At 36.5% G+C, this 24,077-nt stretch overlaps 1 long non-coding RNA gene across 1 annotated transcript in view; it reads left to right on the forward strand.

Moving 5' to 3' along the window:
- LOC109025645 (uncharacterized) overlaps positions 1 to 24,077 on the forward strand; it is a 548,608-nt gene that overhangs the window by 451,034 nt on the left and 73,497 nt on the right. The window contains exon 3 of the long non-coding RNA XR_002004557.4: positions 334 to 455. This is a non-coding gene — a long non-coding RNA (uncharacterized lncRNA). The remainder of the gene's footprint in view (positions 1 to 333; positions 456 to 24,077) is intronic.

Raw genomic sequence — 24,077 nt, forward strand, 5'->3', positions numbered from 1 at the left:
CTTGATAAACTTTAAAGTGCAATTGAAAAGTTCATTTTAATTTCTTTGTCTTGTCAACCAAAAATAATCTAAAAGGTCAGTATCTAGTTTAAAGAGAGTTTATTCAAGCACAAAAATGTAAGGGCGGGCTGCCCGGGAAGCTAAGATTCCAAAGAATGGAAGTCAGTGTTCTGAACTGTAGAAGATTGGATTCAATTATAAAGATGAAGTTTAGGGAAGTTTAAAAGATGTTCAATATCTTTCTATTTAATGCTTAATGCCTAGTTACAATAATTTGATTACTTTAGTTGGTCTTTTTGAAATTTAATTTTTAATTTTTTTTTTTTTTTCCAGACAGTTTCTTGCTCTGTCACCCAGGCTGGAGTGTAGTGGTGTGATCCTAGCTCACGGCAGCCTTGAATTCCCAGGATCAAGTGATTCTCCCACCTCAGCTTCTGAAGTAGCCGGGAATACAGGTATGTACCACCAAGCCTGGCAAACTTTTTTTAAAAAAATTATAGAAACAGGCCAGGCGCAGTGGCTCATGCCTGTATTCCCAGCACTTTGGGAGGCTGAGAAGGGCAGATCTTGAGGCCAGGAGATTGAGACCATCCTGGCTAATACGGTGAAACCCCCGTCTCTACTAAAAAAAAAAATAAAAAAAATAAAAATGTAGAAACAGCATGTCCCTATGCTGCCCAGGCTGATCTCAAACTCCGGTCCTCAAGCAATCCTGCTGCCTCAGCCTCCCAAAATACTGGGATTACAGGTGTGAGCCCTCCACCCAGTAAAGGTGCTTTTTTTTCTTTTGGAAGGGTATATTTAACATTCCACAATGAAGATATAACCTTCACAGGGTCTTGGATGCCATTTGGTCTGAGTTATGTAGAGGACAATGAAGGAGGCAGTTAATCTATAACAAAGATCAGTGATTAAAAAGAAGGGGAGGTCTGGTCTTTGGTCTGTCCTAGTCATTTACAGAATAAGAACTGAGGAAGAGAATTAACCTGTAATCTAAGAAGCACAATTGCAAACATGCTATGTGACTCAGTCTCTATGGCTTAACTTCTCTTTGTTATAATACATTTAAAGAGTCCTACAATTTTCTTTTACATTTTCTCCTTTTCTTAAAATTTTTCATAGAAAGCATTGCAAAAGAATCATGTATTTAGGGCAAAATCTCACATCACTCCAGAGTTCAGATTCTACAATCCACAGTTCAGATTCTAACTAGGAAACTAATAAAAACTCAAAAACAATGGTTAGGGCTGGAATCTAATAACAGATATCTTATAGTTTTCCTCTGAAGCAAAATATTTCCCTCTTTAGTCCCCAATTTTTACCAAATGTAAATCTTAGTAAGACCAATTTACTTGCAAAGCAAGTTTTGGTGTTATACTTGGCATGATTATTTGCATAAAGTGCAACAGAAATAGTGAATGGCCGTATAGGAATTTTAAAATTGGCTTTCATGGAAAATTTTTCATAAGGTATCACTTATTAGACTTTTAAAAGCCTTTCTAGCTCAAGAACCAAAGACAATGATTCACAATGAGACTGGGCCTATACAAACTGGGTGAAATGATCTTACTTTGCTATCCCAAAATATCTTGAGGTTCCTGGGCCTGTCAGAAAGTGACATTCCTTACTTACCACAAGGTCAGGAACCTTTAAGAGAACTACGTAGACAAGGTACCAGGCCAGTCTTTCCGAAGGGCGTTTTTTTATCAGCTCCATAAGGTCAACTGTAATTCCTCAAAGTAGTGTAGTCAGATCTTAAAATACACCATTCCAGTCAAAGCCTTGGTAAATAAAACAAACAAACAAACAAAAAAAACCATTGTCTTCAAGTGTGTGCTGTTGCAAAAGAAAACATGTTCTTATTGAATTTATACAAATGACTATATTTCCATAAATCAAGAATACTCACAAACAGTCCCAAAATTCTGGAGAAGTCAGTTGAAGAGAAAAGCAAATGTTTTAATTTTCCTCACAAATGTGTGCTTTACCCAATTTCTGTGAGCTATAGATCAAAAGAAGAAAGTTTTCTTGGCTCTGGAAAACATAATATAAAAAGAATCACCACTTTAAAAAAAAAAGAAAAACGTCATAAACATTATTTTAGTCCACTATTAGTTCAATTACATGTAATTAATTATTGTTCTGTTTGATGTTGGGTTACTAATTCTTATGAATGCATTAGCTATTTAATTAAATCATGACACTTTTTAAACAGTTCAATTGTTTGATATTTTGTATTTAAGAGTACTTGGCAATGTCTTTTTAAATACATTTCTATCTTAAAAAGGCAAAATTTGGACTGTAGCCAATTGCAAACCACTTTTTGAGAAAAATCAGAGTAAATCAATGTTTGTCTGGGGATGACAAAAGATTTAAGATAGCCATGGCTAAAGATACAATTGACAAGAAAATTTGGTTATTTATGTGGCAGACAACAATTTAACATAACAATCGTAATTATGACTGATAATATATACCAAAACATATGAGAATTTAGGAATATCGTACAATTTTGGAGCACATATTAATGTCACATTTAAATATAAACTTAACTTTAGAATTTGAAATTTGATTTGGGGAAGTATGTGAAATATCAAAAATTTAAAATGTTTAATATCAAAATAGAACCACAGGTCGATTCATTTAGCCAAAGTGATATTTCAAATATTTTAAAAAGAAAAATCCTGTACTCTTTTAGAGAGGAGACTGTTCCCCCAAAATCAAAAGATCCAATGAAATAGTATGAGCCCAACAGAATCTGTCTCTCCCTCCATTATTTTTGTCAGTTTACTGACAAAAACCTGCAAATCTTTTACTATCACTTATTAATAGTACATGAAATTCTTGTTCAATGGAGAAAGCTGAATTTCATTTTATATTAGTGTGTTATCAGTACTAAGGCTAATTTTAATAAAATCTTATAAACAAATGCATCTAATCTCAATGAGCTTTGACCACATAAGATTTCCACAACCCTTTTATAACCTCTTACAAAACTTTTGTATTTTTTTCTCCCTCCAACATATCAGATCAATTTATGCCCTCCCTCTCTTCCTTCCTTCCCTCCCTCCCTTCCTTCTCTCTCTTCTTCCTTCCTTCACTCCCTCCCTTCCTTCCTTCTCTCTCTTCTTCCTTCCTCCCTCCCTCTCTTCTTCCTTCCTTCCCTCCCTTCTCACCCTTCCTTCCTTCCTTCCTCCCTCCCTCCCTCCCTCCCTCTCTTCTTCCTTCCTTCCCTCCCTCCTTCCCTCCCTCCCTTCCCTCCCTTCCTTCCTACTCTCTCTTCTTCCTTCCTCCCTCCCTCTCTTCTTCCTTCCTTCCTTCCCTCCCTTCCTTCTCTTTCTCCTTCCTTCTTCCCTCCCTCCCTCTCTTCTTCCTTCCTTCCTTCCTTCTTTCCTTCTCTCTCTCCTTCCTTCCTCCCTCCTTCCCTCTTCTTCCTTCCTTCCCTCCCTCCCTCCCTCCTTCCCCTCCCCTCCCCTCCCCTCCCTCCCTCCCTCCCTTCCTTCCTTCCTTCCTTCTTTCTCTCTCTCTCTTTCTCTCTCTTTCTTTCTTTTTCTCTTTCATCTCACTGTGTTGTCCAGGCTGGCATCAAACTCCTGGGCTCCAGTGATCCACCTGCCTCCACCTCCCAAAGTGCTCAGATTACTGGTGTGTATCACCATGCTGAGCCTAAATTCATTTAGTTATACATGACATATATATAATTTTTCCTTCATTTTGAAACAAACTTTAATCTTTAAAGTAGATAAATTTATATTGTCTCTAATAAAAACATATTTTAATCTCTTTTTTATAAACTTGAAAAAAATTCCGTTAGCTGCGGCAAATCCAACAGGTTTGCAGCAAACTTGGTACTTGCCTCCTTGAAGGAAAGAATTTGGCTGAGGGGCATAAGGCAGAGGGAGAGATCAAGGCAACTTTTAGAGCAGGAATGAAAAGAAGTAAAGTACACTTGGAGGAGGGAAAACCAGGCAACTTGAGAGCTCCAAGTGCTTCATCTACACTTTGACTTGGGGTACTTACACACTGGCATGCTTGGGAGGTTTGCATTTCTCCTCCCTTGATGTTTCCTTGAGTCAGGCTGTCTACAAGCACAGTAATCTGCCAGCTCTTGGGAAGGGCCACATGCACTATGTTTACTGAAGTTGTGTGCATGCTCATTTGAGGTGTTTTTCCCTTACCAGTCGAGTGTGTTTAGAGGAAGGTCATACATCAGTTAAATTCCACCATTTTTCCTCTTAGTATCCATGGTTGAGCCTACTTGCCTAACTCCTGAAATCTTATCAGAAATCTGCTGATCACCAGGTTCAGATGCTTTCTATCTATCTGGAGACTGCCTTTCCCTGGTGTGGGCTGCAACCAATTATTATTTTAAAGAGCGACTTTAACAATCACCTGATGGGCACCTGACATTCCTCAGTATGGGGGCACTCTCCTGGCCTTGCATGCCTGCCTAGCTACCTAACATTTCCCCCCTCAAGAGTCTGTGACCCAATTCTTTGGGAAAATAGACAGAGATCAGTCTTCTGTAACTGCTTCCTGCTGACAAAGGGGCAGTGGCAGTTGTTCCATGGGTCTTGACCTCTTTCTAGCTGTCAGGGCAGTGTGGCTCTGTGCGTTGGTGAAAGCGATATTCAGCCAGGTTCAAGGGAGACAGGGGCAGAATTTCGCCTCTGTTGTGTCCCTCTACTGGGTATTCTAGGGGTCCTCTATAGAAGGGTGGCTCTTAAATATTGAGAGGCCAGTATCCCTCACTGAGGATTATCTGGAGCTTGATGGCCTAAAGATGAGAAGAGACAAATCACATTATTAGATTTAGAAGACGTGGACCAAAAAGGAGCAAGAATAAGAGAGTAACAAGTAGGCCTAAAAAGAGAAGAAACCGGGAGAACCATTTCCAGGTTCTTTCCCAATTTGACCGACACTAAGAGGCTTGTCCCCGTAAAGAGGCTTCATTTAGGAGTTGTTTGATGTTGTCGTGTGCATCTGCTGATTGATTTACCTAAAAGCAACATTCTTCATCTAAGGCTAAACAAATTCCTTCATGTGCTGCCATTAACATATCTAGTCCTCAACAATTTTGGAAGGCCATGGTTGCTAAATAGCCAATTTGTTCTTGAACAGTTACTAAAGTTTTAGCCATGGTGTCAATGTTGTTGGCTACTTTGTTTGAGAGTTGGCTATAGGTCAAGAAGGCTTTTGTAATTCCTGCAATTCCAGGTTCTGTACCAGCTATAATGCCAAGTCCCATGAGAAGGGGAATTAACTGGATAGCCCTCCTTACCTTGGGCAAAATGGAATGCCTATAGATTGGTACTGAAAGAGAGAGATTGCCAGGGGCTGTGAAGATATGCAGGAATACATAGCCTATGGTATAAACTCCAATACAGTTAGTAGGGAGGCATTGGCAAGCTAACTGGCCACAAACATAGAAGGTTCCTTGCATTTTAAGACAGGTGAAGATGTCAAAACAAAATAAAAGCCTGACTTTTTTCAGGATAGCTAGCGGACATGGCTGACTCCTTATGTCCCCAGTCCTTGCCTAGAATTTAATGACTTTAAAGCAGGCAAGTTGTACAGTTATTAAAAGTTATAGTATTGGTTTATGACCTTAAAGCATTCAGTACTCGTAAGACTCTTTAAAATTGTACTACATTACTTTCATAAATTCCATTTTATGTATCTTCTTATGACTTACACAGACCATTTATGACATGTTTGGACTTTTTGACTTGTCCTAAACATTCCTCTTTTTAAACAACCATTCATTTTAATTTAGGAGAAGAACTTACCATGTGAGATCTCCTTTTATACAAATTCTCTTTTCTTTATTACCTTCCTTACCAAAATACTTATTTACTTTTATAACCTTTTAATTAGATAAAAGTCTTTTTTTATGTTATGAAGTTATAATTTTAGTACATGTTGCTGTGTGAGTCCAGTAAAGAGGGGAGCAGACAAGGTTATCTACCTACTGTAGAAGTTATATCCAATCAAAAGATTGCTCAGGTAAATTTTTGCTAGGACTTGTCAAGATAAGTGTGGGCTGTTTCTAAACCCTGAGATTGGACTTTCCAAGTTGTGGTTATTGGTTAAAGATTTTGGTATAAATAACAGATGAATTTAGCGGTTGGGGAAATATTAAGCAGGCACCCATTTTGGAAAGTATGTTTTTGCCTCAAAGGAGTATGATTCTTTTATTTTGGAGGTATGGGGTGCCATTTGCTCTCATTACGCAACAGGATTTGGAGGATGGTGCCTCAGAGAAGATTAGCACAGAGTAGACAGCTCTTGAACCCCAAAGAGAAATTTGTAATTTTACTTCCTACCTGTAGGGCTCTAGGGTTTTCCTTGGCTTTGTTCTGTTGATAATGATGTCTGATTTGGAAGCCAGCTGGAGGAGAGAGCCCCTTCAGCTCAAGGCCATCAGAGGTTGGGATTCTGTCCCAGGGCCTCTTGGACCTCAGGGGCCATCCTGTTTCCAGTGGCCAAGCTTGTGGCAGAGGGGCCAAGTCATGCAGGGCTTTTTTCCATTTATCCCACTGGGGAAATTTGCCTTCCAGTGACCTGGCTTCTCACACTGATGATGACAGTTACCCTGGAGGGTATTCTGAGGACAACTTGAAGTGGGCTTCAGGGCTGGTAAACCAGTCAATAGTTGAGCCTGCCTCTTGTCCATGTTTCTTCTTCTTCTTAGCCTTTATTTATTCTTTATTCTGCTGTCTTATAAAACACTGAGGAGGTTAATTTGAGGATTTTCTGTATAAGGGCACTGCCTGGGTTCTAAGGCTGACTTTTGTAATTTTCTCCCAGTTTGTATTTAGGCCACACAGTATTACAAATGAAACCTAATTGTTGGTTTCAAGGTTCGGGGGAATCAAACTTTTCCCAGTTTTTAAGGCTATATTTGAGGGGCATGTCCTGTGGTATGGAGATGCTATTATCCATCTGCAAAGAGAAAGCTGAGGAGAAAAAAAAGAGATATCCCTTCTTATTCCCTATTATCCTTTCTTGAACAGAGCATCCTCCATTCATCCTTAGGTTTCCAGAATGAACTGGTCTCACCAGATATGCTTAAAGGTCCCATTTCATCACAATTGTCCACTTGAGAACAGAAGAAATACCAGAATGAACAGGGGGCCCCCTATTCACCCTTGGTGTTCCAGAATGAACTTGTCTTACCCAATACCCCTAACTTTGCCTTCATCTCTGTTCTAATGGTAATCTGTTCTGTGCCTACAGTCTGGGATCAGACTTCATCTCTGTCCTATGGGTACTTTTGTTTCTTCTGCCTGTGGTCTTGGGCCAGCCTATGTCCTTGTCTCCATGATGTTAAAGTGACTCTTGTTCAGAGCATCCTGGCAACAAAATGATTATCTCTTTTTCTCAGATTCCCATAACCCATTTTATTTAAGTAGATGAGAAACCTGTTTTTCAGGTAGGTGCCACAAATGAGCAGGACTTTCCTCCTTTTGAATATGACCTTGATGGTCTAGAAGTGCATTGAGAAAAGCATGAAAGTGATTAGAGGAATGGAGGAAAATTTGTATTTGGGGTTCCTTGTCCTCCTGGGGTAACATGCAGAACAAATGTTTAAAGGGACAGGACAATCACTTTGCTGCAGGAGATAGTGGGAGAAAGCGAGAGAGAGAGACTCATAGAAAGCTTTCATATGCTCACAAACACAGCAGCCCTTGGATTCCGTAGGGTAACATTTATTTGCTCTCTTGACATAAAAGAGGACCTCTGGAGGACTTGGGGCTTGGCATAAGGGTTTGCAAGTGGCAAATGAAGAATTTTCCCTCCTTCAAGAAGGGTACTGAATCAAAAAAAAGCAAGTAGGTGCACTCCTTAAAGATCCACAGAGTGAGGCCCTATGCAGGTGGACAAACTGCTTCAAAAGCCATCAAAAACCTTAGTCCTGGAACACAATGGACAAAAAGCACATGGTAAGTCATAAGAAACTGGAAAAGCCAGGATTCCAAGTAGTGTCTGTCCTAGCAGTGAGCCAACAGACAGGAGAAGGGTTGGAGGTCATCTGAGCTAATAAAGTAAAAGCAAGTATAAATCTCAGGGCACATCAACAAGAGAGCTTTTCTCTTGGCTGCCAGGCAAACAGCAAGAGCCATGGGAACACAAATAACAAACAAGGAGTGTGTGTTTAAGGCAGAGAAGGAAGTCACGTGGCACACAAAGTGAAAGCAGAGGAAAGGCAGACTTGCCCCCAAGGTGGACGGTCTGATGGGTATGTAAGTCCATTTTAGAATACAGGTAAAGAAAACAAGAGAATAGGTGGCGTGGGTTTTGGGAAAGAGCTGATTTTAGTTGAAAACGCAGAGGAAACCCCAGACATTTCATGGTCTTAGGCTTTAGCCCTAAAACACTTGTGAGCCTGCCATCTAAGAGAGCCATTAACATCTCAGGTCTCCTCAGTGTAGACTCCAAGGTCCTTCCCATTCCCACAAGACACCCATCATGGTGAGCGGATAGATCAGCTGGCCAGAGAAGAGCCACTGTGGCAGAGATGAATCATTCTGGGAGTTGGTCAGTAAGCAGGAGAGCAAAAGGAGAGAAAAAAACTATGTTACAGGGGTTGAACGCTTCCAGCTGAAGAAGGCAAGACATAGAAGTTTCTTGCCACTAGGGAATGTATCCATGTCACAGCACCAAAGTATTTTAGCAGCAGTGAGTCCAATGAGTCTGCAGCAAACTTGATTCTTGCCTCCTCAGAGAAAAGAAGTCATCTGAGGTACCTAAGGCAGGGTGAGAAACCAAGGGAAGTTTTAGAGCAGGAGTGAAAGTTTATTAAAAAGTTTTAGAGCAGGAATGAAAGAAAATAAAGTATACCTGGAAGAAGGCCAACCAGGCAACTTGAGAAATCCAAGTGCTCTTTCTGACCCCTGACTTGGGGTTTTTGTATATTGGCATGGTTCCAAAGTTTGTGTTTCTCCTCCTTTGATGTTTCCTTAGGGTTGGGCCATGCACAGTGGCCTGCCAGCACTTGGGAGGGGCCACATACACAGTGTGTTTACTGAAGTTGTATGCATGCTCATTTGAGGCATTTTTCCCTTACCAGTCAAGTGTTCCTAGAGGAAGGTCATATACCAGTTAAACACCACAGTTTTTCTTCTTAGTGTGCACGCTTAAGACCACTCGCCCAACTCCTGAGATCTTATCAGGAAGCTGCTGATCACCAACCTCAGGTATTTTCCATCTATTGTGAGACTGCTTTTTCCCGGCACTGGCTACAAGCAAGTATTCTTTAGAGACACAATTTATCAACCAACTGACCATCACCTGATGGTTACCTGACATTCCTGTGGGTGATGAGGAAGGCCCTCTCCTGCCTTGCACATGTCTGCCTGGCTACCTACTCTAACAATCCCACTTTTCTCATACAATTAATATATAGAATTGTCTTTCTTATATTTATAATCTCAATTACATATATTAATTTTAATATTAATTCTTAGTAGTCCTAATTTTCAGTGAAAAACTTAGGAAGTAAATAATTTTGAACTATTTTATACCAGTGTAGATAAAAACCATTTCATGATTTTTAGAGATGTGTTCTCAATTTTTTTGTTTATTAACAGATCTAAACATATTTAGCTTTCCTGTACCATATAAATATAAGACGCCAAAATATATAAACTTAAACTTACATTTAATAATGTTTCAGTATTTTAACTTACTTAGAAATGACTCAGAAATTTTATGACTACATATTAGTTAATTTACCATTACATGACTTTAAGATTTTAAATTACAGAAAAGAATTTTGAAACTATGAAAAGTTCACTTATGACCTTTTATCACATTTACATTCACTTAATTTATTCTTAACAGTTATGCTTGAATAGTTCATTAAACAAAGCTAGCCATCATCTCAAGTTAATTTTTCTCTTCATAATTTTTATATTACTATGTGTTAGGCAAGTATCATAAAAGCAAAATCCATAAAGTTAAATACATGTGGTTTTGTGTTTTATAACTTAGAGGACATAGTTGTTTTTATTAAACCAACAATATTCAACTAGTATTATTTGTGAAAGATGTAGCCAAGTCATATGAACTAAAAGGCATTTGAGCTAGTTTCTATTTTTTGATAAAATACTAAAGTGCTTACTTTTTCTTTAAGACAATTAATTAGAAGTCTTTCATATATTTTAATAGTGAAATATCACATACACATGACATATATAAACAGTTAGACAGAGACACTCAGATAGATGCAAATTTTATAGCTTCATAAATCCTTCCTCTGCCAGATTTCAAATCGTCTCTTTTCCCTTTACTCTATCAAGCCTAAACAATTGTTAGTAGTCAACTCTTAAATTTGCACTTTCAAAAACATGACTCAGGTGATATTTACATCCCAAAAGAACAGAACTTAGGTCCCAACACCATTATTTGCTGAGACAAAATAGGGCTTCGGTAAAGGCTTAGACAAAACAAGATTGCCAAGAAAAATATCTTAAAGGTGAGGCTAGTTATGTAAGCTTAAAGCCACTGTCTTCTCCGTTGTGCAGAGAGAGAGAGATGTCTTCTGTGTGTGTGAGACAGTTTTACTCCATATCCCAGGCTGAAAGGCAGTGGCATTCCATAGCTCACTGCAGCCTCGAACTTCTAGGCTGTTCATGTTCTTTGCTGACTTTTTAATGGGGTTGTTTGTTTTTCTCTTTTAAATTTGTTTTAGTTCCTTATAGATGCTGAATATTAGACCTTCATCAGATGCATAGTTTGCAAATATTTTCTTCCATTCTGTAGGTTGTCTATTTACTCTGTTGTTAGTTTCTTTGCTGTGCAGAAGCTCTTACATTTAATTAGATTCCACTTGTCAATTTATGCTTTTGTTGCAATTGTTGTTGATATCTTTCTCAGGACATCTTTTCCTGCTCCTGTGTCCAGAATGGTATCACCTAGGTTGTCTTCCAGAGTTTTTATAGTTTTGAGTTTAATATTTAAATCTTTAATCCATCTTGAGTTGATTTTTGTTTATAGTGTAAGGAAGGGGTCCATTTTAAATCTTCTGCATATTGCTAGCCAGTTGTCCCAGTAGGATTTATTGCATAGGGAATCTTTTCCCCATTGCTTGCTTTTGTCAGTTTTGTTGAAGATTAGATGGTCATAGGTGTCAGTCTAATTTCTACACAAAGCACATTTAACACAGAGAAGCCTCCTTCAAAGAATTTGATAATCAACCTCCTGAAGGTCAAGGAAAAGGAAGGATCCTAAAAGCCACAAAAGGAAAGAGAAAAATAACATACAATGGAGCTCCAATACATTTGGCAGTAGACTTTTAAGTGGAAATGTTACAGGCTAGGAGAGAGTGGCAAGACATATTTAAAGTACTGAAGGAAAAATCCTTTTAGCCTAGAATAATATATCTTCCAAAAATATTCTTCGATCATGAAGGATTAATAAAGACCTTCTTACACAAACAAAAGCTGTCCTACAAGCAATGCTGTTGGGAGTTTTTTAGTCTGAAAGAAAAGAATGTTAATGAGCTAGAAGAAATCATTTGATGGTTAAAAAAAAAAAACTCACTGGTAATTGTAAGCACATGAGAATGCACAGAATATTATAACGCTGTAATTGTTGTGTGTCAGCTACTCAAGTAGAAAGACTAAATGGTGATTTAATAAAAAATAATAACTATGATAACTTTTCAAGACATAGTACAATAAGACATAAAGAGAAACAACAAAAAATTAGAAAATGGGGGAAAAAATTTGTACTAGTTTTTTATGTAATCAGTGCTAATTTGTCATCATTTTAGTATAATGGGTTATAGATGGTATTTTAAAGCCTCATGGTAACCTCATGGTCAACATACAATGTATATACAAAAAATTAAAAGTGAGAAACTAAATCATACCACCAGAGAAAATCACCTTCGCTAAAAGGAAGACAGGAAGGAAAGAAGGAAGAGAAGACCACAAAACAACTAGAAGACAAATAACAAAGTGGCAGAAAAAAGTCCTTACTTAATAATAACGTTGACTGTAAAGGAATTAAACTCTGCAATCAAAAGACAGAATGTATGAATGGAAAACACACACACACACACACACACACACACACACACACACACACACACACACACACACAAAAGACCCAATGCTCTGTTGCCTACAAGAAACACACTTAACCTATAATGGTGTACATGGACTGAAAATAAAGAGAAAAGATGTTCCATGTCAATGGAAACAAACAAACAAACAAAAAGCAGGAGTAGCTATTCTTATATCAGGCAACATAGATTTCAAGACAAAAATTGTAAGAGAAAACAAAGAAGATCACTATATAATAATAAAAAGGTCAATTCAGCAAGAAGATAAAATGATTATAAATATAAATGCATCCAGCACTGAAGCATCCAGAATATACAGCAAATATTATTAGAGCTAAAGAGACTTTAATAAAATAACAGCTGGAGACTTCAACACCCCACTTTCAGCATGGGACAGATTTCTCAGAGAGAAAATCAAGAAAGAACAACTGGATTTAATCTGCACTATAGAATAAATTGATCTAATCGATACTTACAGAACATTACTTCCTATGGCTGCAGAATACACATGCTTCTGAACACATAAATCATTCTCAAAGGCAGACCATATGGTAGGTCAAAAGTGAATCTTAAAACATCAAAAAATACTGAAATAGGCTAGGCGCAGTGGCTCATGCCTGTAATCCCAGCACTTTGGGAGGCTGAGGTGGGCGGATCACGAGGTCAGGAGATCAAGACTATCCTGGCTAACACAGTGAAACATTGTCTCTACTAAAAATACAAAAAAATTAGCTGGGTATGGTGGCGGGTGCCTGTAGTCCCAGCTATTTGGGAGACTGAGGCAGGAGAATGGTGTGAACCCGGGAGGCAGAGTTTGCAGTGAGCCGAGATCACGCCACTGCACTCCAGCCTGGGTGACAGAGCGAGGCTCTGTCTCTAAAAAAAATAAAATAAAATAAAATAAAATAAAATAAAATAAAATAAAATAAAATAAAATAAAAAATAAAAATTAAATAAAAAATATTGAAAACCTAGCAAGCATCTTCTCTGGCCACAATGCAGTGAAATTAGAAACCCAAAACAAGAGGAATTTTGGAAACTATACAAATACATGGAAATTAAATAATATGCTCCTGAATGACCAGTGAGTCAATGAAGAAATTAAGAAGGAACCTGAAAATTTTCTCAAAATAAATGATAATGGAAACATGACAAAAAGAACTTATGGGATACAGCAAAAGCAGTAGTAAGAGGGAAGTTTATAGCTATAAGTGCCTCCATCGAAAAAGGGAAAAACTTAATCTAATGATGCATCTTAAAGAACTAGAAGAGCAAGAGCATATGAAACCCAAAATTAGTAGGAGAAAAGAAATAATAAAGATCAGAGTAATAATACATGAAATTGAAATGAAAATACACAAGATTAATGACACGTTGGTCTTTTGAAAAGTTAAATAAAATTGTCAAATCCTTAGCCAGACTAATGAAGAAAAAAATAGAGAAGATAAAACTAAATAAAATCAGAGATGAAAAAGGACACATTACAGCTACAACTAATACTACAGAAATTTAAAGAATCATTAGTGGCTACTATGAGGAACTATATGGCAATAAATTGGAATATCTAGAAGAAATGGACAAACTCCTAGACACATACAACCTACTGAATGGAACCAGGAAGAAACCCTGCGACCTAATAACTTCGCTGCTGAATTTTACCAAACATTTAAAGAGGAACTAACAGCAATCCTACTCAATCAATTACTGATTTAAAAAATCTTAAGAAAACACACCAAAAAATGAAAAAAAAATTCCATGTTCATGGATTGTAAGAATTAATATTGTTAAAATGTCCATAGTATCCAAAATAATGTACAGATTCAATGCAATCCCTATCAAAATTCCAATGATATTTTTCACACAAATAGAAAAACAACCCTAAAATTTATATGAAACCATAAAAGACTCAGAATAAACAAAAGTATCTTGAGCAAAAAGAACAAATTTGGGGGAATTACATTACCTGACTTCAAATTATACTACAGTGCTATAGTAACCAAAACAGCATGTTACTGGCATAAAAGCAGACTCAGACCAGTGGAAGAGAATAGAAAACCCAGAAACAAATTCACACATCTACAGTGATCTCATGTTTAAAAAGGGTGTCAAGAAGATATACTGGGGTAAAAACAGTCTCTTCAATAAATGATGCTGAGAAAACTGTATATCCATATGCAGAAGAGTGAAACTAGCCCCTTATCTCTTGTCATATGCAAAAATCAAATAAAACTAGATTGAAGACTTAAATCTAAGACCTCAACCTATAAAACTACTAAAGAACAACATTGGAGAAACTCTCCAGGACATTTGACTGGGCATAGCTTTCTTGAGTAATAAGCCAAAAGCATAAGCAACCAAAGTAAAAATGGACAAATGGGATCACACTAAGTTAAAAAACCTTCTGCACAACAAAGTAAACAATCAAGAAAGTGAAGAGACAATCCACATAATGTGAGAAAATGTTTCCAAACTAACCATTTGACAAGAGGTTAATAACGAAAACATCTAATGATCTGATTTAAAATGGGCAAAAGACCTGAATAGACATTTCTCAAAAGAAGACATGCAAATGGAAAACAGTTATAATCATTGATTATCAGAGAAGCGCAAACTAAACTACAATGAGATATTGTCTCACCTCAGTTAAAATGGCTTTTATTGAAAAGGCAGACAATAACAAGTGCTGGAAAGGATGTGGAGAAAAGGAACCCTCGCACACTGTTGGTGGGAATGTAAATTAGTACAACTACCATGGAGAACAGTTTGGAGGTTCTTCAAAAAACTAAAAATATAGCTACTATATGATCCAGCAATCCTACTGTTGAGTACATACCAAAAAGAAAGAAAATCAGAATATCAAAGATACATCTGCACACTCATATTTGTTGCAGCACTGTTCACAATAGCAAAGATGTGGAAGATCCTAAGTGTCTGCGAACAGATGAATGAATAAAGAAGATGTGGTACATATATACAATGGAGTAGTATTCAGCCATAAAAAAGAATGAGATCCTGTCATTTACAAAAACATGGAAGGAAGTGGAGGTCATTGTGTTAGGTGAAATAAGCCAGGCACAGAAAGACAAACATTGCATGTACTCACTTATTTGCGCAATGTAAAACTCAAAACAATTGAACTCCTTAAGATATAGTAGAAGGATGGTTATCAGAGGCTGGGAAGGGCAGTCAGGGGCAGTGAGGGGGAGGTGAGAATGGTCAATTGGTACATAAAAATGTTTAGAAAGAATGAATAAAACTTAGTAATTGATAGCACATGTTTACTATAGTCAATAGTACCTTAATTGTACATTCTAAAATAACTAAGAGTATAATTAGCTTGTTTTTAACACAGATAATAAATGTTTGAGAGGAGGATACACCAGTTCCCAAAATGTAGTTATTATGCATTGTATGCTTGTATCAAAATATCTCCTGTGCCTCATAAATACATATACCTATATACCCACAAAGATAAAAAGTAAAACATTAGAAAAAATAAGACAAACAAACAATTAAAAAATATATTTCTTACAGTTCTAGAGGCTGGGAAGTCCAATATCAATGTGGTGGCATCTTGTAAGGGCCAACTTGCTTTGTCATTCCATGGTGGAAATCCAAAGGGCAAGAGGGGACAAAAGGAAGAAGAGAAGGGGGCCAAATTCATCCTTTTATCAGGAATACACTCTGCCATATCTAATCCACTTCTGTCCTGTAATAATGGCATTATTCCATTCATAAGGGCAGAACCCTTATGACTTAATCACCTCTTTAAAGTTCCCACCTCTTAACACTGTTGCATTGGGGATTAAGAGGATTGGGGACACATTCAAACCACAGCAGTATTCAAGTACAATAAAAGAGGTACAAATCTATATTCATGAAAGTTTCTACTAGCTAGTAACAGTATTTACTTTAAGCAAAACAATTGTGTGTGTGTGTATATATATGTATATAAAATGATATATATATAACGTCTAAGATATGCAATGAGAATTATTCTTTTAAGACTTTATTCAAATAATTAGAATAAAGACCTAGTATTTTCTAGCACAACAGGGGGACTGCACTCAAAAATAATTTAATTATAAATTTAAAAATAAATAGAAAATATAATTAGATTGTCTGTAACAAAAAGGATAAATGCTTGAGGTGTTGGGTACCCCATTTACCCTGACATCATTATTATGCAGCACAACTGTAACAAAATATCTCATGTTACCCATAAACATACACAACTAGTATGTACTCACAAAAATTAAAAATTAAAATTAAAAAAATCAGGACCCCTACAGAGAACAGGTGGTCATCCTCAAAGAGAAAGTGAAATATCCCCCTTAATTAGAGAATAATCCATTGATCAAAAGACAAATAATTTATTCAGGAAATAAGACTCGGTTATAGTATGAGTGTTTGCAAAGAGATAATATCAGAAAGACAATGTGTTGTCTAAAGTAAAGATTTTTCTTATGAACAGTTTAGGACTAGAAGTGGGAAGAAATAATTTAATAGCAATGTTGTTATTTTCTTCTTGATGATGAGAACCTTCTTTGAGAAGATCAAAGAGAAGTGATGGATTTCCAATAGACTTTGTCATAGATGTGCTTATGTCCTGCATCAACTTGCTCATGATAAGAAACAGAGTTTCTATTTTTACAAAGTAAATATTGGAGAAGGACATATTTTGCCTCTGTAGATTACTTATTATAAACGATCCTGGATTTATAGATGTATAGAACATAGATGTCTGGAGAATGGGAAGTTATCCAGTACGTATTTTACAGTCATACAACTAACAGTGTAAAGCTAGTAAGTCCCAAAATTGAAACAGCTTCTTTTGTGAACTATGTTTTTGTGAATACATCATTCGGAAACTTAATCTGTTAATCCAATAACAAGCAGTGTCCTAATGTCAGAAAAAAAATGTATTGGGAACTGTGGTTAATAATTGCCTGCTCCTCCAGAGCATATATTTTGCTTGGTTTTTGTTTGAATCTGTGAATTATTAATCAGGTAAGTGTGGTATCAGGTAAGAATTATCATTCCTATGAGCCCGCTTTAACAATTTAACCCTTTGTGTTAACACAGAGGGTTACAACATATTTGTTACTTTAGCATCATTCATTACTATTCACCATGCATATTCATATGGACAGGCATCATGGTTGAAATATTCTTTCAATGTCCCTCCCAAATCAAAATCAGAATTCCTAGATTTCAAAAAATTTTTGGCAAGATCTCAAGCAATTAATAAGCTCCATAAAGTTTTATAACTGCTATCATGGGCTGCATTTTTAAGTCTACTTTAGTTGGTTTGTAATGGTTTCATCCAAAATTTAGCTTGTACCAGAAACTTTATATGCCAGATACTGTAGAGTAACAGGGTTCACTAAGAGAGAAATTTGTAATATTGTATACCCCAGGAGGTGACTGACAGTAAATGATTTTAATATGGGATAGTCACGTCGAGGATTTAACTGATTTTGCATAAAGAAGAATCTAAGCATGCCATCTAATGTTTCATTTTAAACTTTTAAATACTTTAAATGTTGAAAAATGACTCTTTATTATAGAGAACTTAATGCAGATCAAAATTCCTGAATGTAGAGATTATAAATGTTTAAATTTTCTAGCTTTGGAAATAGGCTTTTACTTCTTGAAATCTTTCCAAAAAATTCTATGACAGTGGCAGTATTTATCAACCTTATAAAAATCACATATTTAAAAATCTGGTAATCTCATGCAGTATATTACTTGAATAGTCTCCATTTAAATGCAAATTTTAGGTTCTTTCTGTCATAAAAAGGATTTTTCAATAAAAAAGGGGTGTGTGTTTTTTAATGCTAATGGCCTGTTTATTCCACTACATGACTTGGCATTAATATCCAAGTACAGGAGGTTGGTCTTTGGGAGGGGATAAAAAAGATGGAAGCACAGGAAAAATACGTAAATCTTTTTGGGGATTGGGGGCGGATTTAATAATGACATATGAAAAAGTTTTTAAAGAGGAATTTTGAAATTGGTCTCTCTTAGAAAACCTAATTGTCTTTTATAATAAAATATAAAGTAAAATAGTCTTAGTGGCTGCAATTTCCTGTAGGGGAAAGGATTTGCAATTTTATAAATCTATTTAATGACAGTGTAAAGAGATAGTGAACTGGGCCTGTTGAGTTCAAAATTTAAACAGTTTCTTTTCTTTTTCCTAATAGCTTGTATTTTTTAAATGAAGAGTGTTTAATATGTATTGAATAAATGTTTATAGCAGGCCCCTTATGCACAAGGCACTCTGATAGTCAGCATGACGGGATGGTCAGCTCCAGCTTTGCTCTCTCTAGTTCTATTCAGTTGAGTAAATAAATACATGCCTCACAGTTTTAGGAACTATTCCAATTCCTGCACCAATTCTAACTGAGCAGGTAATTAGAGCAGTACCTGAGTCTTCCCATTTTAATATGCTATGAGAGATATAACATAAAAATGATTACCACCAAGGCAAGGCAAAATGTTATAAGTAACCGATATGCAGAGCAAAGACAGGAAGAAAAATTGTGTTGGCTTCAGGAAACCAGTATCATTTAGACCTTGAAGAGAGGCAAAGACGTGTATGAGGAAACGGTGAAAAAAGTATATTTTCAGTCTGGAAAAGTTAAACAAATAAAAAGATGCTAAACTAAATTTTAAGAAGTTTTACCTCGTACAATGATTTTAAAGCAATATAAAATACAGAACCAGTAAAATAAAAGTTTGTTTGAGGTCAAATTGGGGAGGGCCTCAAGTTGCAATGAACTTAATTGTAATTTGGGGGTAATAAGTAAAAAAACTATAAAAGACTTCTATAGAGAAAATGCAGATATCAGAACTATATCACTTAGAAAACTTAGTAATTCAATTCTGATCACATTATCCAATGTATTTTTGTCCTGCTTTCGAATGTTGATAAAATTTATAATTATTGAAAAAGAAGAAGGCTGTTTCCAACTCATTCTAGCTTCAGGAAAGCACTAAATTTAAGTCAAGTCTAAGAAAGTGATTTTGTGAGTCAAAAGCTGGATTCCGAACTGTGGTATCGTTGTGTGCTTGCGTTTTTTTTATCATCAAGTTCACTCTCCAATAAAATGTTTCCTCCCGGTTTCCTGCTGTATGACAATGGTTTGGCTAAGACTCTCAACTGAAAATTCCCATAGATTGGCAATTTAGATCAGCTCTGCTTTGGGCCTTCAGAGCAGACCTCTCTTTCCCTTTTTATCTCTGCCTCTCTCTCTGTGTGTCTTAGGTTCATTATTGCCTTCAACAGGTTGGCATACGTACATGCAATGAGACAAGGGATCTGAGAAGCAAATCATATCGGATCCAATAAGTTAAAGACAATTTTAGTTACAACTACAATTCTGTAGGTAAAGTCTATAGATTATAAAAAACAAACAAACTGGCGTTTATATTAGGACAGAATTTGAAAATAAAACCTGAATGTCAGGAATTATTTCTAAGGCTGGATTAGTTAGTCAGAGCAAGTTATATCTCAGGAAAAGTAAGGAGGTTTAGGTTTTCTTTCATTTCCCAATCCCCCATCTTTTCATCTCCACCCAGGAAACTGATTTCTAGAGGCAGAGCAAAGGCATCTGAAAATAGAAATAATTTTATGATGTAGTTTTATGAGTTTTCTTAAATAAGATTTTCAGTAAAATTATTATTTCATATGATGAGTGTTCACTTTTCAATTGCTCCTACAGTGATTTGTTCGTTTGATTGTTTATTTTCTTCAATTTGTATATTCTGTGTTATTTTCAAGGAGAATCTTGAGGGGGGTTAAGGGAGATGTGCTTAGCAGTATATGCACAAACGAGAGAAGAGGCTTTTGAATGGTACTTGGAGAACAATATGGAGATGTTTCAAAGGTAGCATATTTCAAATGGAAGAGGAAAGCAATCATGATTAAAGAGTTCATTCCTTAGGTCACTATTTTTTTTCTATTAATATTAACAATGCTTTTGAAACCAGATCTAAAATTCTGGGGAAAAAAATGAATGGAAGATCAGGAGTAGAGGGACTCAAAGGGTCATTTGAGGGCTTAAAAAAAAATACTTATTGTGATACAGGAAAAAAAAAAAGCTTCCATGTCTAAGAGGATGTAAGAATAGTACTTATAAAGGTTCCTGTTTGTATTAGTCAGGGTTCTCTAGAGGTACGGAGCTAGTAGGATATATGTATATATGAAAGGGAGTTTATTAAGGAGAATTGACTCACACAGTCATAAGGTAAAGTCCCACAATAGGCCGTCTGCAAGTTGAGGAGCAAGGAAGCCAGTGGTGGATCTGTCTGAGTCCCAAAACCTCAAAAGTGGGGAAGCCAACAGTGTAGCCTTTAGTTTATGGCCAAAGGCCCGAGAGTCCCTGGCAAACCAGTAGTGTAAGTCCAGGAGTCCCAAAGCTGAAGAATTTGAAGTCTGATATTTGAGGGCAGGAAGCATCCAGCATGGGAGAAAGATGAAGGCCGGAAGACTCAGCAAGTCTAGTCCTTTCATATTCTTCCACCTGCTTTCTCCTAGCAGCACTGGCACCTGGTTAGATGGTGCCCACCCAGAGTGAAGGTGGGTCTGCCTCTCCCAGTCCACTGACTCAAAGTTAATCTTCTTTGGCAACACCCTCACAGACACACCCAGGAACAAAACTATGAATCCTTCAATCCAATCAAGTTGACACTCAATATTAACCATCACACTGTTGAAGGCACAAATAGGCAGAAAAGATGTTACTAAGACTTATTCTTCATAAGTTGTCATTAGAGAATATGTTACTTACATAATTCAGAGATTTAAATGTAAAGTGTAGCCTTCAAATCTTAAATTCATAACACCAATCCTGGGAACTAGAAGATTAAAAAGAGTGCACTCAAAACAGGTATTTCTGCTGAAAATTCTACAATGCCTACATTGGGTAGTAAAATTTTATTCTAACACAAGACATTAAGCTAATGAGAACAACCTTGCAGAACACAATTAAAGAATTTTTGTCCAGGCCTTATAAGACTAATTTTTCTGGAGTAAATTTGTGTGAGCACACTATGCATTTACTTTGTTGACAAGAGGCATACAAACTAAATTTAGCAGCAAAGATAGCAATCTCTTAGAATTTTAGCTGTTACAGATGACATGAAAGAAATCTGAAAATGGTAGGACATTACCATGAAGAAGCTTGGCTGGCTGGGAGCAGTGGCTTACACCTGTAATCCCAGCACTTTGGGAGGCTGAGATGGGAGGATCACTGAGCCCGGGGGTTTCAGACAAGTCTGCACAACAGAGGGAGGCCCAGCCTCTACTAAAAACAAAAAAATTACCTGGACATTGTGGAACATGCCTGTTGTCCCAGCTACCTGGGAGGCTGAAGCAGGAGTATCACTTGAGCCAAGGAGTTCAAAGGTGCTGTGAGCTATGATTGTGCCACTGCACTCCACCTAGGCAGCAGAATGGACCCTGTTTCAAAAAGAAAAAAGAAAAGAAAGGGAAAGGCAAGGCAAGGCAAGAAAAGAAAAGAAAAGAAAAGGCAGGCAGGCACAGAAGGAAAGAAAGAAAGACAGAAAGAAAGAAAAAGAAAGAGGAGATTAGAGGGAGGGAAGGAGGGAAGGAAGGAAGGATGGAAAAAAGAAAGAAAGAAAAGAAAAGGAAAGAAAAGGAGGGAGGGAGGGGAGGAAGGAAGGAAGGACAGAAGGGAGGGAGGAAAGAAAAAGAAAGAAGGAAAGTAAAGAAAGAAAAGAAAGGAAGAAAGAGAAAAGAAAACAAAAGAAAAGAAAAGAAAAGGAGGGAGGGAGGGGAGGAAGGAAGGAAAGAAGGGAGAGAGGAAAGAAAAGAAAGAAAAGAAAGGAAGAAAGAAAGAGAAAGAAAAAGAAAGGAAGGGGGAAGGGAGGGAGGAAAGAAGGAGGGAAGGAAAGAAGGAAGGAAGGAAGACGCTGGCTGTATCTTTAAAGTACAGATGTAGATTGTAACCACTTTTATATTTCTTTTGCCACTTTTACTGAAAGAGAGAGGAGGAAACAGGGAACTTGGATAGGTAACCTAATTTTTTTACTTATTTGTGAAAATTCATGCAGACTATCAGTACTTACTTTGCTCTTTATTTTGCAAAGTATATGCTCATGTTGGAAAAAATAAACATAAAGTTCTAATAATTATTCTCATGACCGTTATTACTATATATTCCATTCAGATTTCTTAGACTACGAAGCCTTAGACTTTCTTTCCTATTTCTATTTTTTAGAAGTCTCCTGAGCTTCATTTTCTTCTAAGTTTATTGGTTTCTATGGTACTGAGAATTATACTGTGATTATTTCAGTTGAAGCATATTCACTTTAAATGTTTTGCTCTAATTTTTAGTATAAACCTATTTACAAGGAGTTTGGCTCTACTTCACCTTCTGAATAAATAATAATACCATCTTGATTTCTTCACTGATCAGTGCCACTTAAGACTAAAATATTTTTCAGTCATAATATTGAGAGCTTGTGGAAAAGAATACTTTCAGTTTCCACTACATCTGGAGTACCATGTGAATGGAATCATACAGATAATAAAGTATGACATTAGAATTCATTTTATTACACTAGTGCTCAGTTTTAACTTGATAACACTCTATGTTATGTAGGGAAAAGGTCGTCTATACAAAGTCTATAAATGAATATAAAAATATAAGAGAGAATAAAACAGCTCCAAAATTATTGTGTGCATCAAGTTAATATGTTTCCTATTGAAGAAGATGCTAAGTAAAATTGCTCAGTAGCTCCTCAGAAGAAAATAATAATCTGCTCAGCATCTTGTTCAGTCTTTCAAAAGAAAATTATCATTAAAACAAAAATGAGGTTATTACTTTCATATGCCTTGAAATAAAATAAGTAACATATATGCTAAATTGTAATAAAATATTTTTTTAAAAAACCTTGGTATATAAAAACAAAATAGCAATATTTTATTGTCTATGTTTTCTAACTAGAATATTACTGGGAAAGACATGCAATTATAGTTTCATTGCATTTTCTCATGCCTGATTAAGGAAGAGTTGCATTTTACACATAACTGAAAAACAAAATCAATTACACATAACAAAGTCCAAAGCAACAGAATGTTAAAAGAGCCACTTCTATATATTGCATCTTTTATTAAATTACAGGTTGACATATAAATATTGGCATATATAGGTCTTTCATTTGGCTGTATAAACAGATCTCCATTTTACATTACCCCAGATGAACTCAGCCTTACCTGACCTCTGGTCTATGCTACTTGCTTTGGTTCTGGGTTAGAGGTCGTTCCCAAGGTCATAATGACCTTTGCTGATGTGACTCAGCATGAAAATGAGAGTGTTACTAGTGAGCAGACCATGCCATTCATCTGAAAAAGAAGATGCATCTGTAATGCCTCTCCTTCTGTGTGTTTTCCTTCTTCACTTTCCCCAAGCTTCCACTACTTTTGTTTTTCCCTCAGTCTGTCTACCCAGGATTGTACCTTCTAATAAAGTGTTAGTTTGGAAATTTACCTGATGATTTGTTTCCTGGGAAACGCTTTAAAGAAAAACTGCATAATCTATTAGTTCTCCTTAAATATCTTCTTGACAAGAAGTGCAACGTGTCTATAAAATGCTTTATTATTTCATAGCACTAAATTACAATCTTTAAAATAATTTTGGCACCTTTGTTTATATCACCTTTGAGGGATTAAAAAAAGGAAGAGCAGTGTCAGCCTGTGACTGAGAGACTTTCTAAAGAATTTCATTCTATCTTCACTTGAATATATAAGTAAACAGCATTTTGAGATGGTTTGCTTTTATATGCAAGAGAAATAGCTTTGTACTGCCCAGTACTGAAATTTCAGAGAAACTTTTTTTTTTTTTTTTTTTTTTTTTTGAGACGCAGTCTTGCTCTGTCGCCCAGGCTGGAGTGCAATGGCGTGATCTCGGCTCACTGCAAACTCTGCCTCCTGGGTTCAAGCAATTCTCTGCCTCAGTCTCCCAAGTAGCTGGGA

Source organism: Gorilla gorilla, chromosome 12 (genome assembly GCF_029281585.2).
Source record: "Gorilla gorilla gorilla isolate KB3781 chromosome 12, NHGRI_mGorGor1-v2.1_pri, whole genome shotgun sequence".
Taxonomy (NCBI): Eukaryota; Metazoa; Chordata; class Mammalia; order Primates; family Hominidae; genus Gorilla; species Gorilla gorilla.